This window comes from Arvicanthis niloticus, chromosome 3 (genome assembly GCF_011762505.2).
Source record: "Arvicanthis niloticus isolate mArvNil1 chromosome 3, mArvNil1.pat.X, whole genome shotgun sequence".
NCBI classification, from domain to species: Eukaryota; Metazoa; Chordata; class Mammalia; order Rodentia; family Muridae; genus Arvicanthis; species Arvicanthis niloticus.
The window spans coordinates 78,915,408-78,930,376 of record NC_047660.1 but is presented as its reverse complement, the minus strand read 5'-3'; the positions used below and the strand labels follow the sequence as shown (position 1 = coordinate 78,930,376).

At 45.4% G+C, this 14,969-nt stretch overlaps 1 long non-coding RNA gene and 1 pseudogene across 3 annotated transcripts; one reads left to right on the top strand and one right to left on the bottom strand.

Annotated features, from left to right (window-relative positions):
• Positions 1-3,276: 3,276 nt before the first annotated feature.
• LOC143441601 (uncharacterized) lies at positions 3,277-8,461 on the top strand. Of its 3 annotated transcripts, none has more exons than XR_013109164.1 (4): positions 3,277-3,360; positions 4,922-4,989; positions 5,069-5,192; positions 8,365-8,461. It is a non-coding gene; the product is annotated as an uncharacterized LOC143441601 (long non-coding RNA). The 3 variants fall into 3 exon arrangements; XR_013109163.1 differs by having other exon boundaries at positions 5,069-5,479; XR_013109162.1 differs by having other exon boundaries at positions 4,922-5,479.
• Positions 6,911-7,168, bottom strand: LOC143441600 (ARL14 effector protein-like pseudogene; annotated as a pseudogene).
• Positions 8,462-14,969: the final 6,508 nt, after the last annotated feature.

Genomic DNA, 14,969 nt, shown 5'->3' with positions numbered 1-14,969 from the left:
AAGGTGTCCCCCAGCCAGCGCTCATGCACCGTTCTGATGACAGTAGGGTCTGGCTTTTCTGCAGGTCTTGGAGAAGCACTGACTATGGCTTGGATGTGCTTTGTTTCCACATGGTGTTTCAGTGTAGCTCAGGCTAGCCTTTCATGTGCCAGTTGTCTTGCCTCAGCTTCCTGATTTCAAGATAGTACCATCACAGTCTGCCTGGGAGTGTCTGAGGACTCCCCTGTGGATCCTCAGTCCTCAGGTGGCTCCAGCCTGACCCATGATCAGCTCATCCCAACTTTGCTAATAGTTGATGGCTGGAGTGTGTGTCAGCTGAGGATTTTAAAGAATTTCTTATTACTGCACTTGTGATTTCTCTTTGTTCTGTATACACACACACACACACACACACACACACACACACACACGGATCTTCCCCAGTGTGCTTGTTTACATAAGTGAACTAATCTTTCCTCCTCCCCACCATCCTAATCTAATTTTTCAGTATTATTTTTATTTCCCCCCTTTTTTGACTAGGGATTCTTAGGGAGAGGAAGAGCCATTCCTGAGTTGTGTTTGGAATTTGAGTTTCCAATTCCCAACAAATTAAAAAGTGCCTAAGGGAGTGTAGAGATTCCAGCTTTGTAAGGAAGAAGCACTAAAGGGCTTCCCTGGTCCTGGGAGAGGCTCCTGAAAAGAGCGCCCTGCCTTCTTGTGAACTTGGCAGAAGAGCTCATCAGCAGGGAGGCCAAGGCTGTTTCCTGACATCAGCAGTCCTTCTCTGGATGTTCTCTTGTATCCTGGAGAGCTCACCAGCATCCCCTGTGATGTCACCAGTGTTGTAGTGACACCAGCTGCTCTTGGTGCATCCCTTTAGTACCTACCTATTGGGTTCATACACAGACATGCTGTTGAGACTGAGCAGGTTACTTGGGAGAGAGAATAGAGTCTAGAGAGACCAGAGAGAAAGAGGCAGAGAGGGCTGGCCTTTGGTTTCAGTGTAAAACAGCAAGAAATAAATGCTCCTGGGAAAGGGACAGTGAGTCCTGGGCAGGGATGTGGAGCTTCTTGGAGGAGCTTCTTCTTGGAGGCTTGAGCTGGGCCTTTCAGTAATGGGGTACAGGAACTGGAGCCTCTGGGAAGCAACTAGACTTTTCTGCCAAACACTAGTTTGTCCAAAAGCCATTAGCTGACAAGGCCAAAGCTCTTGTAAAAACAACTAGCTTTTGCTCTTCCTGGGCGATGGGGCTGTAGTGGGGGACAATGGGAGACCAGCAGGATACAGGGAGGTATCCCCAGTTTAGGGCAGGAAGTCACTACATTTAATCCTCAGTGTATTTCTTTAGGTACAGTGGCTGTCTAATACTAATAACCAGGCAAGAAAAGTACGTCTGGCCAAGGCCTTATGGTCTCAGGCTGTACAGAAGCAGTCCTCTGACCTCCTCTCTCTGCCAGGGGCCCCATTAGCTTTGTGATCAGCTGTTGTGGGTGGCAGGAAGTTCTCTAGTGCAGACAAACAACTGTCAGAGGCAGTGGACCAAGACAGCCTCTGGATCCTTTCTGCCAGCCCTGGGTGTTCCGGGCTGGCAGTGATACTTGGTGACTCTCGTAACTATGTTCTGCTCCTGCATGACTTTTCCAGCCACAGCCATGGGTCTGGAGTGACCAGGCAGGAAATCTGAGCATCTCCACAGCACCTGAAAGCTTGTGGACTGCACCATTTTTCTTCTTCTTTCTGAAACCACAGGCTTGAGGCCTCTGAAACCTAATTGCATCCTGTGCAGCTGTAAAAAAGGTAGAAGAGGCCATCTGTGTTCACCTGAAGCCTGTGGAGAGAGAGAGAGAGAGAGAGAGAGAGAGAGAGAGAGAGAGAGAGAGAGAGAGAGAGAGAAAACACCTGGATGCTTGGATACTCCCCCTCTCTACAGAGTGATGGGAGAGCTGAGATCCACACAGGAGGCATCTCAAGCCTGGGCCAAAATCTTTGAGGTGTCCCTGGGTTCCAGACATGCTCTCTTTTCTGTTTGAAAACAAGTTGTCTGTCCATCCTTTTATCCTCTTTTGTTTGTTTGTTTGTTTTGTTTTGTTTTGTTTTTTCAAGACAGGGTTTCTCTGAATAGCCTGGGATATCCTGGAACTCCAGGCTGGCCTCAAACTCAGAAATCCTCCTGCCTGTGCCTCCCAAGTGCTGCGATTAAAGGCGTGCGCTACCACTGCCCGGCTGTCTGTCCATTCTTTATGCATGATCACTGAAAAAATTTATTTGTGTTTATCTATATGGAGCATTGGGAAGTCCCTACCCACCCAATCCTTCTCTCCAAGAAGCAGGTGAAGGAGAAGGTGGAGAGGCTGACCACACAGCTGCAGCTGATGAGCAGTAAGAGAACCAAGCTGACAGTCTTGGGCAATAGGTATTCATTGTCTCAAAGTGCCTGGTGACTGTCTTGGACCCAAAGTTTCACACTCACCTTCTAAAGTCTTAGATCCTAGGAGGCTGCACCTCCAGGGTGTGCCTTTGTCCAACATTGTCTCTGTAAGTGCTTCCCAGAGGCAGAACCCAAAACCTGGGCAGGAGTGAGATAGAACACAGATATTCTGCTTCTTCCAAATGAAAACCAGAGCCTGTGGTCTAAGTCACACAATTCAGGGAGTGAGGCAGTGGGGTATGAGTTCCCAGCAGTAAGTGCCTGTCTTGGCAAGGGGCCCACCAGTTGTGGAAATGGTCATTCCTGCCTCTCTTTGTTTCTGGACCAGAGAGTCCACAGCTCTGGTTCTAGCCTTTCTTCCTCTCAGCAACCGATGTGCCTTGTGGCCCTTCAACTTATGCCTCCTGGACTCAGTTTTGCTGAATGTGAGTGAGACTGTTAATCCTCTTCAGCACTGTCCTGCCAGCCTCTGGAGCCTCTGGAGAGAAAGGCAATTTGCATCTTGAGAGGGGTGTCAGTCAGCCCTGGGACTCTGGGGTTCAGGCAGGGTTTTGCAGAGTAGGTTGCCATGGGACCAGTAAATAGAATGTACTCCCACAGGGTCTTCTGTCCACCCTCAGAAGGTATTTGTCCTCTATTTGTTGATGTTTCCCCATTACTGTTGTGGATAGCCCCAGCCTTTTGTTTTCATGGTATTTCCCCTCCTGGGAGGGGCTGCAGAGGAGGAGTGAATCTTGTGAACCTTCTGCCCAATTGAATTTGTAAAATAAAGGCTAGAGACACTGATTGGGCAGTAGAAGGGGAGGTGGAGAGAAAGGCTTAGGGGAGGAGTCAGAAGAGGAAGTTGCCTGGAGAGAGGTTAAATAGGCAGTGGGAGCAGAGAAGCCAGAGGAGCCATTGGAGCCATTGGTGGAAGGACAAGAAAAAGGAGAAGAAGGTGGCTTAGAAAACCGTAGGTTTTTAAGGGATCTCAAAGCTGGGGAATAGAGTAGTGTAGTGGTAAATCTGCCCAATCTAGGCTTGCAATTTATAATCATAAATATTGAGTTGTGTTTTCCTTGACCAGACTTGTTTGGGTTGGAGATTTACCACAACACCTTACCATGGATAGATAAGTAGAGGTTAAAGACTCCTTTTTTGTTCTTGGAGGGGCATAGACTTCTTTGGAAGTGTATTTTTACAAGTAGTTTGATTCTTTCTGGAACTGGCTGTTCTCTGGTTTGGGCCTTCCGAGTACAACTATCAGGTGCTTGTCTAGGTTTTCATGGGGCCTGATGGGGTTGATGGTGCCTGCAAGTAGAACTGGTAGGGGAGACACACAGATGCTTTCTATGAAGTGGGTGTTTCCAGCAATCTAAAAAGCTGGCTCCAGATGGAGCAGACTCAGCTGAAGAAGGCAAGCATGCTGAGACAGGAGAACAAGGAAATGCAGGGGAATTAGTCCCTGCTCTAGCAGCACCAGGGGGACCTGAAGTTGATCTGTAAGGGTCAACAGGAGGAAACAGGTGAGCCCCAGACCCAGCAACAGCAGGTAGAGTAGTCAGCAGGCTAAGGTCTGGTACCATTTGCCCTTTTGATTGCCTATCTGCTCATCTACACACTGGTGCTTTCACCCATCACCTTGCTCATCCAGCCGCCCATTCATGCCATCCAATTAGCCATTTATTCTGTATCCATGCCCAAGTATCTCTGGGAAGTTAGCTTCTTGAAAGAAATTAAGTTATTGGCAAACATACCCGTCTAATCTTGAAGCTGGAGTCTAATGAGAGAGATAGGTGAGTAACATGTCATATACCTACATGTCCTCACGATAGGTGGGGTGCTATGCACAGAACTGTGAGTGAGTGAGGTTCAGGTAACTGTGGGGAATGGCAGGGTTCACATGAGAATCATGGGTGAGAAGCTGATTGCAAGGAAGTGAGCCCAGGGCAAAAGTCAAACAAGTGTTTCTCATTGTAATCCATTTGGGTGGTATGTGGCCTTCTCCTTTCTTCCTGCAACCCAAGGAGATCTCATCCCTTTGCCCAGTTCTTGGTTCACACTGACAGAAGCCTGAGTAGCAACTTGTCAGCCTTGTTATCTGTGAGCATTTCTGGAGAGGTCTCTTTTTCTGAAGCTCACAGTTGGGTGCTGACTGGATGACCAGGGATGTGGCAAGAACTTTTGAATGCTGGGGATGGGAGTGGGAGATTTGGAGATTTGGGGGAAATATTCTCTAACTACCTCAACATAGTCTGGCCAAGTAGAGCACGCTCCCTCTCCACAGCTGTTTTAGTCCTTAATGAGCAGATAGCAGGGCTGTGATTCTCTTCTGAAGAGCTGGTGTGCTCAGTCAAATCTCACCTCCTCCGCTGGTGGGGGGTTGCTTTCTGCTTACCTTTTCTTTTTCTTCTATTTGTGTTTGTGAACTTGTCTGTAGTCTAGGAGTCTAGGCAAGTGGATGTACAGTGCTTTGTGTATGTGCACTGGCTGCAGGAGACCAACTAAATTTGTCATTCTTTGCCTTGAAACAGGGTTTCTTACTTCTGCAGAAGCTTGCTGCTTTGGCTAGCCTAGCTGACCAGCAACCTTGGGATCGTCTGTAAGTCCCTGCACTTTGTGAGATTTTGTTCTTGCCTGTGATCAACCCTCCACTAAGGACACAATCTTCTAATGACCAGGATCAGGAGAGAGTGGAGGAAAAGCTGCAGTACCTGCTGGAGCAGAAGGAGCTGCCCCCCGCCCCCCACCCTCCAGGAAAGGAACTTGGCAGTAAGGCTGCAGAGTCAATTGACTTTTTCCCAGGTGAGACTGGGAGTTACAAGTTGGAGCCAAAGCTGTCCCCTGTACCTAGAATCTCTGTCTTTATGTTCAAAACTCCCAGCCACCACCAGAGAAAGAACACCTCAGAGTATTGTGCTGGTCCAGTCATCAAGAACTTTCTATCCAGGAAAAAAATAATTGTGATACTCAGTGTGTCTGTAGACTTGTGTCCTCTTCCTTCCTTCTGAGCTCTCTGGTGTGTTCTGAACAGACCGTCCTTGAACTCAGAGCTCTGCCTTCTTCTGCCTCCCACGTGATGGGATTTAAAGGTGAGTCTCACCATGCCCAGCTGAAATTACAGGTTTATTCAGGAACATCCTGTGTTGGGATGACTTCTCACCCTTGGACACTACTAGATGTAACACTGGCTGTCTTCATTGCTTGTCCATTTCCCATGTACAGGGTTCTCTGGGTAAAATAGGTTTAGGAGTTGCCAAGATGAACCCAGGCAGATGTCTCTGCTGCTGCATTGGTCAGAATGTTCACCAAGTGTTATGGAAGAGATTCATCAAAAGAACCAGGATGTACATCCCCAGCTGTAGTCCTTTTTTTTTTTTTTTTTTTACTGTACAAAGGCACAAGTTTGCTTCTCTTAGTGATATATGACATTCTAAGAAAAACACTCATTTGGTTGTAACATTCTAGGTAACAGCTTTCAGATACAGAGTTCTGCAAATCTTAAAATTATGGTGTTCTCAACTAGACACCCTGAGAAGGGAGAGGTGTGACTTCAAGGCCGAGCTGAGAGTGCTGCTAAGGAGGAGACTGATCATCCACTCCTGCAGCCTTTGGTCACCAGCTGAGGAACCTGAGAGGGTCTACACAAGTATTGTCCACTCTATATCCATGTGTAGCTTGAGAAAATATTTTGCCCAAACACTAACACTTATCCAAGAGAAAGAAGTTTGACTTTAATGTGTACATATATAAAATATATTCTATATATGGCCATACATACATTTATGAATGTATGTTCTATGTATGTATGTATAAGAAACAGAAGCCAAGCATAATATAGTATACCTAAATTAATACAACTGGGAAAGCTGAGGCAGGAGGATTGCCCTAAGTTCAAGGCCAGGCTGTGTTGGGAGCTGACTTTAAGCAGAAAGCGGCTATCAACTTTGCAGCCATCTGGAGCCATATATCCTGATAGAGACTTGTTTTTCAAAAGCCTACAACAGCTGAAGCACACTCTGAAAAATCTATTGTTTATCCCACATAGCTTGTTTTGCTGTTTAGTGACCCCAGCTGCATGGTGCATGTGGTAAAATGTTTTCACCTGTGTTGCCCTGCTTGTGCTTATAAATACCCAGGATTTCCTTGTAGTGGTGTGGTGTAGTAGAAATAGGAGTGTATAGGTGGTAGTGGTCAGTAGGAGGTGTGAATAGAGTCTGTGGGAGACAGCAAAGGAGACTTGACTACAGACACCCTGTCTTGTCTCTATTCTTCACATCTCTTGCCCCTCCATTTCTACTCTCTCTCTTGACCAGAGCACTTAGCACCAAAGGGTGGGGCAGTGTGGACAGCAACATAGCATCCCCAAAGCGTGGGGGCAGTGCGGTCCTCAACAAGCCTGAGCTATAGAATAAGACCTTCTCAAAACAAACAAATGCACACACACACAGGTGCACAGAGAGAGGGGGAGGGGAAAAGGGAGAAGGAGACAGAGGGAGGAGAATGTCTATGCATAATATCTCCTAGTCAGGAACACTAAATGGCAGGGTGCTGATGACCTCGCCAGACTTGGTGACAATGGTGTCATAGACCCAGTGGCAGTTGCACAGGCACTCAGGCCCACACTTGTTGGAGTTGCACTTGGGGTACAGGTGGAAGCACCCCAGGCAGTTCTTCTACAGGCAGTCGAACAGGTCCAGGTTGTTACAGATCAGCCTGCAGCTTTTGTCGAACTTCAACACCTTGTACTTCACAGAGAAATATTCATTCATCTTCGACATCCTTGCTTTCTTTTTCTGCTGCTTTGTCTCAGGGTTAAAATCTGCCACCTGCAGTCCAGGGTTTTGAAATGCCAAGCACTTTAGCTGCTTTTTTATCTGTTGCTGGGAATCACCAGCCAGCCTTGCAAACCTGACAGGATGAACTCCAGAACTAGCTTTTCTTAGGCATAAGGTCAGAGTAGTAATCCCAGCTGTAGTCTTAAGGAAAACACAGCTGGTTCTGTTTACTGCCAGAGCCCACTCCGGGCCTGTGTTCTCAGGCACACAGCTCAGAAGCTGCTGCTCCAGCCTGATAGGTTCTACCTTGCATATTGCCTGGGTACAAGGTGCCTTCTGGGCAGGAGGACTGAGCTTGCCTCATGACCTTGTTCAGGTGCCTAGATTGCAAGGCTATATCATGTGTATCTATAAAATGAGGTGGTCAGCGAACAACTAATGTGTTTCCCTCTCCTATGCTGTTGGCAATGCCATTAATACTCTATTGGTTTTTTTCTAAATCAAGTCCCTGACTGTAGGAAAACGACCTGTTCTGTGTAAGAGAACAGGGAACATACAGTACTCAGATAAATTCCTGACATTTGTTAAACCCTGGAACAATTTCAAGGTCCAGTTACTTTGTAACCCTTATTCCTTATGGGTATAAACAATGACTTCTCTAAAAAGATCAGTGTTGACTGTCCTGCACAATATAGGTTTTGGAGGTTTCAGATTGACTGCCATTGTGTTTTATAAAAAGATAAGAGAGAGAAGGAATATGTTTGGTGGATGTGCAGTCAGGTGTGGGGGTAGGGGGTGCCTCTGCAGGCCCATGCTGAGGCATCCCTTCCCCCTGAGGGACCAGACATATGGTAGTATAGTATAGAATAGAGTTTATTCAGGGAATGAGGAGGGAAGTTGAAGGAGTAGAGACAGAGAAAGGCGGGGAGAGAGAGAGAGAGAGGGCAGAGAAGTAGAGGCCAGCCATGAGCATGTGGAGAGAGCAAGGAGGGGAATGGAGGGGGGGAGCGGGAACCAGAGGACAGAGCAAGAGCAAGAGAACGAGAGAGAGAGGAGGGGGCAAGCATTCCCTTTTATAGTGAGTTAGACACACCTGGCTCTTGCCAGGTAACTGTGGGGCAGAGCCTAGACTAAACGCCAACCACTGCTACATGGCAGGACCCCATCAGACCAGCGCCCTAACTGCCTTCCTCCTCTAGGGCAGAAAAACTCCAACAAGAGCTGGAAGAAGCCACAGCCCAGCATGAAAGCCTCCTGTAGACAGAGCTGCAGCAGCAAGAACACTGGGTGTCAAAGGCAAGTGAGCCACCACTTTATCCCAGCCTAGCAACCATGGCGATCTTGGGGTGGGTTTCTTGCTTGCCTCTGGTTTCTTATGGATGAATAGGCCCTGATATTGTCTAGCCTGTGACCCAGCAAGGCTGCTTATGGGTCTGATTGACTTCCCTGCTCAGACAGAACTGAGGAGGTGAAGGAAGCCACAGACAAGGGGAACCCCTGACATTCTCCACTCTCAGATCAAGTCCTCCTTAGAACAAGACAGGTCCTGGTAGCTACAAATTCACCAGTGAAGCAAATAGCAACCTTGCTACAGTTGATCCGTTCTGATTCTGATCCATGTGTCTGTTGGCTCACTGGTTTGGGAATAAAGAAAGAGGAAGAAAAAAAGCTTGAGATTAAAAAAAGAAGAACAAAAAGCAAAACAAACTTGATATCCAGGAGCAAGTGGTCCCAGTGATGGGCACAGGATGCAGGGAGGATGCAGGAAGGATGCAGGCAGGATGCAGGAAGGATGCACTTCTGCTCATAGTTACTTTGTCAGCTCATTGTTGAGATCTTTTATAATCTGTTGGAGCCCTCAGCCCTTCATGTGTGGTGGGAAACCTGTCAAGGTGCCTATGTGGTAGTCGCATTGCTAAAACTACACAATAAATCTTAATGGATGAGCCATCTCTCCTACCCCTGCTCTTGACTTTTGACCTTCCTTCTCTCCTTCCTTGCATACTGTATTAATTGGACTGGATGATCCCAAAACAAAGAAGAGTGTTTGTGGAGACCTGTAGGGACTGGTACATGAGGTAGGCATGGGAGCTTGCCTCGGGCTGAAGTCATCGATGCATGGCTCTCCTGAGTTCAGGATTGTGCCTCAGTGTCTCTTATTGTCAGGGTTGGAGAAGGTTTGTCCTCTTTCATCTAAGATGATAATACAGATTCTGCCCATTATCTGAAATGTAAAATTGAGAAAACCCTTGGGAGTGGCAGGGGGTGGAGGAGTGGGAAGGACTCCATGTTAATGCACCAACTAAGCAATGTGAAGAGGAAGCTGCAGACTAGCCTGGGTGGATGGAGCCTGCAGCAGAGGCCACATGGCTCTGGGGGAGAGCTTGTCTATTCAAGGCTAAGAAGGGAGAGGAATGACCTAGGCTGCTCTTTTACCACAGCAGATTTCAGAGGATATTAGGAAGGGTTTGTTCCACATGGTTGATTTACTCTTCTGAGGCTCCCCTGGAATGGGATTTGACTTCTAAGACTGCCAGTGAGCCCCAGTGTTAATGTGTGAATCCTATGCATATCAAATCTCCTGCTGTGAAACCAAGTCTTTTAAGAGCTCTGAAATCCTGAAGGAGAGGGATGTTCAGCTAATCTGACACCAGTCACCTGTTCTTTCTGAGCTGACTCTTATACAATGGCATACCTGTAGATAGACTTTAAACTAGCTGTGACTTCATTCATACTAAATTACCAATCACCACCATGTGGCCGGGGGCTTCTTGTCCATCTTTGTTACCTGGAAGGATCTGGGCAGGCCATGCCTTACTGCCATGTGGGGCCTCTTGGCTGCTTTGATAAATGCAAAAAGATTGGTAGGTTAACATCTCTTTATATCCTTGCATCTGTGCAGGTATAGAACAGTTAATTTCAGCCTATCTCAGGCTAAACTGTCTTGAGTGTGCTGTGTGGACAGGGGCCCTTCATCTTCTCTTTCAGATAAACATTCTTAGTCTTGAAAGCATTCTGTCAACTATTCTCGAGGACCAGTATGGTGGCTGAATTGACAGCTCAATCTCAATCTTTGTTGTAACAGATGAACCGAGTTATAGGCCAGGCCTGTAACTCAGAGGTCGAATATTTGCCAAGCATGTGCAATGTCCTAGCTTTAATCTTAGTACATCTGGGTGGAAGAGGACAGTAAGTTCACCCTGTTACATCCTAAAGAGTAACATACAGAAAAGCAGGAGGTTTCATAGAAACTTTTCAAATCTTCCAATTTCCATCTCTTGCCTTCAGTGGAATGTAGCAAGCATTCAATTTTGAGATGAAAATTTCATAAATATAGATCTATAGCTTATTAGCTTCTGTGGTTTCTGTGAGCAACTGGCAAGATGGATAAGCAGTTAATGGTGATGTTGCCAAGCCTACAGACCCGATTTTTTTTCCTCCTGGGACACACATGATTACAGGAAGAAAAAAATTGCTGCAAATTGTCCCCTGAGCTTGATGGGGTGTTTATACGTGAAGTAGGTCTTGTCCCAGAGAAACCAAGACATCTGGTTCCCAATTCCTCACTTATTCTAGAATCTCTCCAACTGATACATTCATATAAATATATTAATTACTATGTGTTCCACTTGACTGATTTGGTACATTTGTTATTTTACTTTTGATACAGAGAAAATATAGAAACAAAGAAGACCACCACCATACATTCACCTAGAAACAAGTTAAGGGAATCTAGAACTTGTAACTGTGCTGAGACCATGATTAGGCCCAAATGGCTCTAAAATGTTTTTTTTTTAATTTCATTAAAATACTATGTTTATTAAAATAAATGATGTCATGACTCTGTCTAGCTCTTATTTGCTTAATATACCCTCCCTCTATACATTTAATATTCATTAAAATACTATGTTTATTGAAATACTTATTAAAATACCTTAAATATCTTAAAAATCTATATATAGAAAATCATATATATATATGCATATATATATATACACACAATGAAGCAGTTCTATAAATATTCCTATTCTTATGGATGTCCTCTTTTTGTCTCCTTCTAGTTGAATGGAGACTGCGGTTTGTGTGGGTTTTAAGGACTTCTATGATGGAACTATTGGATAATGAACTGGATCAGCCAAAAGGCCCATGGATTGGTTGGAGTGCCTATTGGAACTTTGAGGATTGTTCACTCCAAGAGCAGCATCTTCACTAGCATCTGGATTTTCATTTGTCTGTAGCTTTGACCTCTTATCAGAAGCTGCTCTGGAAAGGTTCTGGTCATCCTGCCCCTCTTTGTACATGGCATGATGGATTCCATCTCTTTCAAGGGCCTCTCCATCCTCTTTTTCCACATCGGTTTTGATTCCAACTCCTCTTTTTCTGTGTTTCTGGGCCATTTCTCTAACTTTTCCTTCATGTTCCTCCTTTTCTATTTGAGCCCTCTTTCTCTGCAGTAGGGCTTGTTCCTTCCGCCTAGCACCATCTAACGAATTAGCCAGGTTGGCAAATCTTTCATTTATGTGTTCAGGTGGACGCATAAATACTATGTTTATTGAAATGATGTCATGACTCTGTCCACCTTTTGTTTGCTTAATATACACTCCCCCCATACATTTAATATTCATTAAAATACTATTTTTATTGAAGTACTTATTAAAATAACTTAAATATCTTAAACATCTGTTTATGATTTTCTATATATATATTTACATGTATATGTAATTCTACAATGAAGCAGTTCTATAAATATTCCTATTCTTATGGATGTCCTCTTATCTCCCTCCAGCTGATTGGAGACTGTGGTTTGTGTGGGTGCTGTTCAATCAGCCTCTTGTTTATCCAGTGGCACTGTATAACTATTAGACTTCTTCCACTGGGATAAATGTGGTGGAATCTTCCACTCCTCCCGTTCTATTACAGGATAAGAGCTCACTTTGCATACAGGAACTTGGTAGAGGAACTGATCCAGAGAACATGGAGGACTGCTGCTTACTGGATTGCTGCTCTAAAATGGTTTCTACAGATGCCTGTCTGTTTTTTACTGTCTACCTTGGACTGTCTTGAAGAACATATGCCTTGAGATGAAAGCCCTCTGGTCCCCATGGCTTGTTGATATCTCAATGGAGCTTAGAGCTTCCAGAATGAGGATTAGTGGCCCTGATGCATAATTGGTCCATGTCCCTTGCACCATCTTCTGTCATCCACATTTTCTGAGCTATGAGTAGTCTATTCCACCATCGAGAGTTAAGGAAGGCCCAGCATTAGCACTCCTGGGTTAGATCCCTGGGTTGGACATGGTGGGAGAAGACAATTCCTGCAAGTTGTCCACTGACCCAAGAATGCACGATGTTAACCGCATGCTCATACACTCATGTAAGTACACAGATAAATTCAATAGCAAAATGAAATCACAGGCTGTTGCAGGAATTTTCCTGCCACATTGTATTTGCAGTGCAGCTCCGTGATTGGGCAGTAGAAGATGAGATGGAGCCGGGCGGTGGTGGCGCACGCCTTTAATCCCAGCACTTGGGAGGCAGAGGCAGGTAGATTTCTGAGTTGGAGGCCAGCCTGGTCTACAGAGTGAGTTCCAGGACAGCTAGGGCTACACAGAGAAACCCTGTCAGGAAAAACCAAAAAAAAAAAAAAAAAAAAAAAAAAAAAAAAAAAAAAAAAAAAAATGAGGTGGAGCTGGGAGAAGGAAAGAGGAAGGGGAGGAGAAAAAGAAGAAAGGTGAGGAAGGGGAAAGAGGAAGAAAAATGGAGGTGGTCCTATGGGTCTCTAGCAGTCTTGAGTAATTATTCGTGTCAAAAGGTTAGATACTAGGTAACAATTATAATTGTGTGGGCATCTTGTATATTGAGTATTCGCTGACATATAAATCCATTCAATAATCTTTAAGCTTTAAGAGTTTTCTTTCTACCAGGTACTGTGAGGTTGGCAGGCATTGTCTGCTCTGAGCCAAGAACTATGCTTGGAGCCATAGAGTCTACAGAGCTGGCTGGCAAAGGCAGCGGCCACACCAGCTTTTCATAGGTCCCAGGCCATCTCTTCTGGCTAGCCAGTGTTGTGTCAGAGCAGGGTCATAGAGCACCAACATGGCGGCTGCTCAGGAACTAGCCTAGCTGCATGCTGTTTTTTAAAGATCTCCCGCATCACCAGGCAATGCTAAATTTTGTATCATCAAGTGACAGACATTCATGGCCAAATGACAGAGGAAATGCAAGGTTCCTTCCAGATTCCAGACAAAAGTTGAATAAAAAGAGGCTGCCAGTATGCTGCTAGGTAGGTAGGGGATACAGGGATTTGAATATTCTCACTGTGGGAAGTGGGAAGCTTAGATGTTCTTACTACATTACACACACCCTGAAGTCACTCTCTGATGTCTTCTGAATGGACAGAGAACTGAAGCGAGTGAACATCTTCACTGTTGTGACAACAGAGGGGACAGAATATGTCTCTGCTCCTTTCCCTGCTGGCCGTGGCTCATTCCACTACCACTTAACACTTACTGCATTCTATTGGATTACTCTTAGCTGTTAACAAGTCTGTCTCCATGTACCCTTAGTGTGTTTACATAGATGACAATTATGGAAAGTCCCTAAAGTATTAGCAGTCAGGAACAGCACTGGAAGGAAAATCCAATAAAGATGAGATACCAGACATAGTCGTGTGGTGCATGCCATTGATGCCAATACTTTGACAGGAGTAGCAGCAGGATCAGGAGTCCAAGGAAAGCTTGGCCTACCTGAGACCTCATCTCAAACATTAATGTAAATAAAAATTAAGACCTGTCTTTATAGTGGTGGGAGGGTTGATAGAGCAATCTATGAAAAACCTGACCTGACTTGGCCCTGTGTACTCTCAAGACCTGGCTCTCAGAAGATGTAGCAGCTGGTGAGTTGACAGCTCTTCTGTTTGATAGACCAGCTTGGATTTCCTGTCTTAGGTAAACTGTTCCCTCACTACCCCACACAGCCAAGGCCATCCAGATAATTGCTGGGCCTAGGAAGGTGAAGGCCTTGGTCTAAGTCTTAGCTTAGATGGGAGCAGTCTTAGGCATCTGTGACAATTCCTAGAGGGGACTTCCTGGGGCTCTGGCTCACTGGATTCTTACTGGTAATTTGATCAATGTGCAGAAGCAGGTTGATTATCCTAGTGGGCCTGGCCAGAGGGTCAAGGCCAAAGCCCAGGAATCTAATTGTCAACAAGACCCTCTAATGCAGTGGTTCTCAGCTTCCCTAATGCTGTGACCCCTTAAAACAATTCCTCATGTTGCGGTGAATCCCAGCCAAAAAAAAATACTTATTACTACTTTATAAATATAATTTTATTTCTGTTATGAATTTTATAGTAAATGTCTGATATGCAGATGGTCTTAAGTGACTCCTGTGAAAGAGTCTTTGGGCCAGGCGGTGGTGGCACACGCCTTTTATCTCAGTACTTGGGAGGCAGATGCAGGTGGATTTCTGAGTTGGAGGCCAGTCTGGTCTACAGAGTGAGTTCCAGGACAGCCAGGGCTACACAGAGAAACCCTATCTTGAAAACAAACAAACAAGCAAAAAACAAACAAACAAAAAAAAAACAAAAATAAAGAGTCTTTGATGCACAAAGGGGTCAGGACCCCCCCCCCCCACCCAGTTGAGAACACTGCTCTACTGTCACAGGCACAACCTAGGGGTATATCTGCTCTGTGCTGAAGAATGGTGTGTCTCATTGTCTGGGAACCCCACATTTCTGATACCAAAAATGGATCCAGAATAGGTCAGTGAGAAGCTCTCATTTCTGTGAACTGTAAATGAATGTT